The sequence below is a fragment of the Anastrepha obliqua genome, chromosome 4 (assembly GCF_027943255.1).
Source record: "Anastrepha obliqua isolate idAnaObli1 chromosome 4, idAnaObli1_1.0, whole genome shotgun sequence".
In the NCBI taxonomy this organism is placed as follows: Eukaryota; Metazoa; Arthropoda; class Insecta; order Diptera; family Tephritidae; genus Anastrepha; species Anastrepha obliqua.
Window position 1 is genome coordinate 116,609,330 of NC_072895.1, and position 8,218 is coordinate 116,617,547.

Here is an 8,218-nt window from a genome sequence, read left to right on the forward strand (position 1 = left end):
GTCGGTCCTACGTAACCGGAACGACCCGGACTTATATCTACCCAATGGCTGTCACCTCAGCAGCATTCTGTATATACGAGGTGTGTTCAAAAGGTATCGCGATTTTTTTTTTTTTTCGAAAATTATTTATTTATTCATTAGGGGGCGTCCATAAATTACGTGAGGTGTTTTTTTTTTAATTTTCTGTACCCCCCTCCCCCCTGGTGAGATGTCGTGAGACTTTATTCAACCCCCTCCCCCATCCCCCAATCTCACGTGAGATTTTTTAAAATGTGGGTTTCTTATGTAAACGCGTTGGATTGTTATTGTAAAAAGAAAAAAAATTGCTTCGTGCTTTTATTTACGACTAGTTAAAACTAGTAATCAATATTGCTGAGAGTTATAAGTGTAATAAAAACTGCGATTAAAAAAGAATATCTACTCTAATTCAGTCCATGGAGAATCATGCGCGGTTTCAAGAGAGACTATTGGGACCAACATGTCCATATGATTTTCAGTAAAATCATCTGCTCCTTCAACTTCGTTCTGATCTAGCCACTCTAAGCCGCCACGTATACTTGGGCAATAGAGATCATAAGGCGTGCTGATGAAGGCATTCAGCGGTTGAATCGGTACGCGTATTAGAAATGGAGCAAATGACTTTCCGTCATGTTCTTTAAAGTCCGGAATTATCAAACGTCCATCAACCTGAGTGATAGGGTGTGGAGGTGGCAGAAAACGGTCGTGAGGAATCATAAGCAGATCACTCCGGCGTGGGCTGCAGCACTTCTGGTCATCGCATTTCACAACCTAAAAAAAAATTAAAAACAATTTCCCTTTGTAACTCTTAATAAAAATTTGTTGACATTCGCGCTCGTTAAAAAACTAAAAAAAAAAAATAAAATAGGCACGCATAAAAATTTGATATGAATCAACTGCAATGTACCTGGAGTAAATATTGGCTCTCTCTAACGTGCTCAGTGTACCATTTTTCGGCTGGCAGGTCTGGAACGCTGGAAGTGTCATTATTCGGGTCTATATATTTAGCGACTACTTTGTGTCCGTCAATGCACACTGCAGACTATATTTCAGCCAAAATATCCTCTGCCTTTTTGAAATTATGCTTTTCCAGACTTTCGTCTAATGTTCTGCCGCTGGAGTCAAGATGTGTCCCAAAAGAATCATGGGGAAGAACAACGCCTGTTAGCTCTCGACTGAGTGGAGCCATGCGTCTCTCTACTCTATTGAATGCGCTCCTGCCAGGGGCATTAGTCACAATAAATACTGCGTCCAAATTATATTGTTTAAAATGCTCTATGGCGTGTGTGATCACTTTTCGATATCGCGGATTCTCGTCAGTCCCACCGTCACTTGAAATTATAAGAACAGGTTTAACTTTGCCGTCTATATTCTTTATAAATTTGGAAAAAGACTCAATTGTTAAAAGAGTGTCCAAGTCTTGAGCGTGACTAGTTGCAGTTGATGAAGAGTGCTTTCCACTTCGTATTGCTATTTAAGTTGGTCCACTATATGAAACAGCTTCTGGTCGTCCCATCTCATTGGGTTTCACTTCCCACAAAGCATACACGCTTGGAATTAATTTGTGCCCCAGAGGAATCACAAAGTCGTGATCTGGTAACGACACTTTATATTGAACGTGCATTAATAATGGCGCCTGTAGTAGCTGCAATTTTTTGAAATTTTTTTTAATGACGGTGTTGGGTGTTTTCTTCCATAATAAAATGTCGAGCAGTCGTTAAACAAGAAAAACCATAAAACTGCATACCTGAAAATTTTCTAAAATTTCTGATAAAGAAAAGTGAAATTTTGAGGAAAACTCATTGATTTTTTGACGTGATAACGTCTTATAATTCTATGTAGCCGGCTGCACGCACCAAAAAATGCGTCGTTACCTTGCTTGAACAGCATGTTATGTTATGTTATGTTATGTCATGTTATATTATGTTATGTTATGTTATGTTATGTTATGTTATGTTATGTTATGTTATGTTATGTTATGTTATGTTATGTTATGTTATGTTATGTTATGTTATGTTATGTTATGTTATGTTATGTTATGTTATGTTATGTTATGTTATGTTATGTTATGTTATGTTATGTTATGTTATGTTATGTTATGTTATGTTATGTTATGTTATGTTATGTTATGTTATGTTATGTTATGTTATGTTATGTTATGTTATGTTATGTTATGTTATGTTATGTTATGTTATGTTATGTTATGTTATGTTATGTTATGTTATGTTATGTTATGTTAAAGTATATTATGTTATGTTAATGTTACCTCATTCTCTATATCCATACAAAATATCTATCAAACAAATAAAATTAAAATTTTCTTTTCAAAAATGCAACCATTCAATCAGTATTTTCTTATGACGTTATCATGTTAAACTATCGTCAGTAAACCGACTTTACAGACAACCTCTTTTTTTTTTATTTGCGCAACATTTGAAACTCGCTTTTATTTGGTTGTATGAGTAGTAGGAATTATATTTTCATAAAAAAAACTATTAAATTAAATACTTATTTTAACTGAAGTTAATTTTCAAAATTTCCCAATTGATCCTAGTGCTGCAGTTATTCAATGCAGTATAAGCCTAGTATTGTCACTTGCGAAGCGAAAGAAAATATAGACAAATTTAGTAGTCTCGAATTGTGAGATGGGAATCGCCACGAAATGGCGAACGAGTGTCGAAAATGAATTTTTCTGTATTGCCATAGGGGAAAAAACTCATTTGCTTCGCTGTTACTGTCAAAATTTGGCTACTGCTTATTCTGTTCGCATTAAAAAAATGGAAAGAACGTAAGTACACTTTAAACTTATATATAAAATCTCTCTAATAACTCCAAAAGCTATAGAAAAATAAATTGTAAAAAGACATGCCTGTACTAGAAAAATGTACAAGCTAAAACAGCAGGAACTAAAATTATTGGAAATAAAAGAAGAAAGAAAAAAGGAGAAAAATTTAGAAGAAAAGATGACTCATAGAAAAGATGGAAATGAAGCAAAAAAAGCTGGAGCTCAAATACAAAACATAGGTTTAGAATTAAGAACTAATTAAGCTAATGAAAATGAAATAAAAAGTAGCTGAATATGTGAAGTAATTTTACATCTTATGAAGCGAATGAATTGAATTTGTGATTTTTATTTATTTTTTATGAATGATTTTTATGAACTTAAAATCGTTTTTAATTTTACCTGCACAAAAAGTGAAATTCAAAAGTTTTAAATGAAATAAACAAACACAATGAAATAAGGTAAATTATTTTGAATTTATTCAATAATTCATCCTACAACAAAGCATCAGCTGTTTGTGTTCTATACACATGTATTTGTTGTTGCGTTTGGTGCAAGCATCATGTCAAAATCAGCAAGCAAATGTAAACATACGAATGTAAACATACCAATACATACAAACAAAGCATATCATTTTGACGTAAGCCATACCTACGGCGAAAAATTCAGCTGGGTGAATGCTGTCACCTTATTAAATCCACCTTGGTGCAGTAGAAGCATAAATCGTAATATTCGCTGCCTCAACGCAGCCAATCACATTTGGCATTCCTGATCTACAGAAATATTTGTTCCTTCCTTGTTATTTCTCTTGTTCGGTCATTTCTGTGCTTGTTACTGCAAATTTCACATTCCTTTGAAACTGTGGATTGAAATTCATTTCCCACAGTTTGAGTGGAATCCTCCTAAGAAGAATGGACTTATTATTAGGTGCGCAACTAAGTTCTCGCTGTTTGTCAATAGATGCCGCCAGCAGTGTGTGCTAGTCGATTCTAACATAACCTAAGGGTCATAAACCAAGCTTAGACATATGGTAAGGAAACTGCTTCGACACATTAGTTACTTTTTTTGGTATCATATACTTTTGTTTGCAGATTTATAAGTACCGGAGAACCTACCTATTGGCCAACTGACGTAAAGAAAATTCCAGACTTGATCGATTTCTGCATAACCAAAAACATAAGCCATAACCAATTGACAATTCAGTCGTGCTATGAACTTTCTTCTGACCACTCGCCGATATTACTTGAATATGTAAGTCATATAAAATCTATAGATACATCTTTTCGCATACTTAATGACAGAACCAACTGGGAAAAATTCCGCCACCATATTGACGATCAACTTATACCAAATGTGATATTAAAAACGCAACTTGACATTGAACATGCCATTATCCATTTTAATGACGTAGTACTAGAAGCAGGGATCAGATCGGCACCAAAGCAAGCAAATAGAACAAATACACCAACAACTGACATTACTATTAAAAAGCAAATTATAGAAAAAAGAAAGTTAAGAAAAAGATGGCAAAAAACTAGATCACCTGACGACAAGAGAAAACTAGACTTAGCTACAAAAATTCTTAAGGATACCTTAAATAAGAGAAATAACAAAGAAATCGAAAACTATTTGAAGAATCTGACTCCCTATCAAGGTTCAAACTACTCTTTATGGAAATGTACTAAAAAATTAAAAACTCAAATAAAACATCAACCACCACTAAAAAAAGATGACAATTCATGGGCTATTACAAAAGAGGAAAAAGCGAAAACATTGGCAAATTACTTCGAAAAAGTTCTATCAAATGACGAAGAAAAGAAAATCAACAACCAAAACAACTTCCACTATGATTTTACAAAAATAAAAAGGACGAATACACACGAAATAATAGCTTGCATCAAAAAAGGAATAAAACATAAAAAAGCTCCCGGATATGACATGATCACAGGCAAAGCATTAGCGGAGCTACCAACCAAGGCATATGTATACTTGCGAAACGTTTTTAATGCAATGTTTCGCTTACAATACTTTCCGAAGCTCTGGAAAGTGGCAGAGATTATTGCTCTGCCAAAACCGGGTAAAGATCCAACTACCGTGTCATCATATAGACCAATAAGCTTATTACCGACAATATCTAAAATTGCTGAAAAATTACTGCATGATCGGATAAGCCAACTTCTAGACCAAAAACGTATAATACCGGATCATCAATTTGGATTTAGAAAAAAACATTCGACTATTCAACAGATCCATAGAATTACAAGTACAATCCAATCAGACCTTGAAAACAATCGATACTGTGCCGCAGTATTTTTGGACGTAGCTAAAGCGTTTGACAAAGTGTGGCATGAAGGCTTACTCCACAAAATAAAAAGAATGCTACCTTTTGACTACTATCTCATCATAAAAAGCTATCTAACCAACCGAAGCTTCTATATTAAATATGACAATCAATGTTCAGATATTCATCAAATAACTGCTGGAGTTCCGCAAGGAAGCGTTCTTGGCCCTCTACTATATGTTTTATTCACCGCAGACATACCACCTCCTGACGAAACTAATTCATCAATTGCTACGTTCGCAGACGATACAATACTATTAGCATCAGACAAAAGCTTAATTATCGCTACTGAAAAACTGCAGCGATATACAAACGCAGTTAAGGAATGGTTTGATAATTGGTGCCTAAAAATAAATGAAGACAAAACCGTGCAGGTTATATTTACTACCAAAACAAAATTTACTGCAGTTCCAATAAAAATGAATGGCAAAGCAATTTCAATTAAACCCACTACTAAATATCTCGGAATACATTTGGACTCGAAACTAAATTGGAATCACCACATAAAGCAAAAGGTTAAACAAATAAAAGAAAAACTTCGACAACTTCATTGGTTAGTCAGCACAAAATCCAGACTTACTATACAAAACAAGCTATTATTGTACAAAGCCATGATTAAACCAATCTGGCTATATGGACTACAGGTGTGGGGAACGGCTAAAAAAACTCATATAGAAAAAATCCAACGACAGCAATCAAAGATTCTTCGAATTTTGACCATGTCTGACAGGTACACGAAAAATGATGACATCCACAGGACTTTTATTATAGCAAGAGTAGACGAAGAATTAAAAAAGATAACAACAAGGCACTTTGAAAAAATACACACACACAGTAATGCAGAAATCAACAAACTTCTTGAAAGGGAAAGAAACGGGAAAAGGCGTTTAAAGAGAACCCGACCAAGCGACCTAGTATGATAAATGCTAGAAAAACCATAAATATGTACAAAAAAAAAAAAAAAATAGTTGTAAAATGTAATCATGTAAAGTGAAACTTGTATTGTATTATTGTATATTATTTAATTGCTATTATTTCGTTTATTTTAATTTTATCGCTTTTTGACACTGGCCATTAAGTGATGTATATAAATCCTGACCAAATTGTTAAACAACATACTTAATGTCAAAGGACAGATGTATAAAATAAATGGGGAAAAAAAAAAAAAATACTTTTGTTTTTGTGAAAATGTCTGATTTTGTGCCGAATAATCGTCGTTTGCGGGAAGTGTTGACTTTCCCTTTTCATTAAAAAAAAACGGCGGCTGAAGCGCATCGAGAGTTACAAAAAGTTTATGGAGATGCTGCTTTAAGTAAAACAACGTGCCGAGATTCCGTTCCGTCGCTTTAAATGATTGATTTTAATGTTGACGACCGTCCGCGTGACGGAAAGTCAAAAACCTTCGAAGACGCTGAATTGGAGGCATTGCTCAATGCGGGTCCGTATCAAACGCAAGAAGAGCTTGCTTTAGTATTAGGAGTTACTCGCCAATCTTGGGTTCCTTATGAGTTAAAACCAAGGGATGTTGAACATCGTTTTTTCGCCTGTTAACAACTGCTCCAGCGGCAAGAAAGGCAAAAAGGAAGGGTTTTCTTCATCGCATCGTGACAGGTGATGGAAAATGGATTCATGACAGCGATCCAAAGAAAATAAAGTCATGGAGATTGCCCGGTCATGCTTCTAAATTAGTGTTATTTATTATGAACTGTTAAAACCAAGCGAAATCATCACTGGGGATTGGTATAAAATGATGTGATTGAGCCGAGCACTGCGCGAGAAGCGTCCGCAATAAACTTACCGTTAAAACCTACCTGGAAACACTGAAATGGGACATCATAACCCACCCGCCATATTCTCCAGATGTTGCGCCGTCCGATTATCACCTGTTCCGATCGATGACACATAGTCTAGCTGACCAGCAGTTCCATTCATAGGAAGACATAAAAAAATGGCTTGATCCCTGGATAGCCTCAAAAGATGAACAGTTTTACCGCGGCGGTATACGAGATCTACCAGAAAGATGGGAAAAAGTAGTAGCCAGCAATGGGCAATACTTTCAATGATTCACTTGTAACCATTTTATAAGAATAAAGTTGTATTTTCATTAAAAAAACAGCGAGAACTTAATTCCGCACCTAATAGTTTTTCTTAAATGGCAACCACATAATCTTGGCGAATAAGTTCATCCGCCATTCACAATACGAATTTTAAGAATTTTGCCAAACCGTTCACTTCGCCACATTTGTTCGCTTCGCAAGCGACAATACCAGCCTAAGTTCCGAAACGCCTCGAATCAATATTTTCTTCAGCTCAGCAACTCGTCCTGAGAACGATAGCTCCACCAATAACAATCCCTTTGTCGATAATTATCGATTATCACCTACTACATATAATTTGAGTGTTAGAGTAAATCTTTCGAACACATTACTTTACACCTTCCATCTAACTTTTCTTTCATTCCTTACTTTTGCCTAAACACCCCAGCCTTTGTGTGTGTGTGTGTGTTTTGGGTTCTTGCTTGTCGTTTTTACTAGTACGAAACATTACTCTTAATTTACAGCACAATGACATAGAGCACACCTTTAGATTCTTTTTCGTATGTCAAATGTGGAAAATATTTGTAAAAAGGATTTAGGACATGGAAGGAAATAAATTGTGCTTGAAATTTAGCAATTCGTTAGAACTCACACTTTTCGCTACTCATTCCTGTTGATTAATGATGTTGACATTTTTGCGAACTGTTTTACATATGTACACACACACATACATACAAAGCTTTGCTCTACGGAAATTGAGCGCGAAACGATGCATTAAACTGGTTGCATGGCACCATTTTGGCAGAGAAGATCTATTTTAAGTGAAACTCTAAATTGAGGATTACGTTAGGATGTATATGCAAGCAAATATTAATAAATAAATATAAAATAACAAAGATACAACATTTTACTTCAGTTTCTAAAATGCAGTGCTAGTACTTTTGTAAATGTCCTTAGAATAAATTCTTAAAAACAAAACAAAGTCAGAAAGTTGTGTGTGCCCTTTGAGTAGGATTTTAGTCATGCTTGAAATAGTTCCGT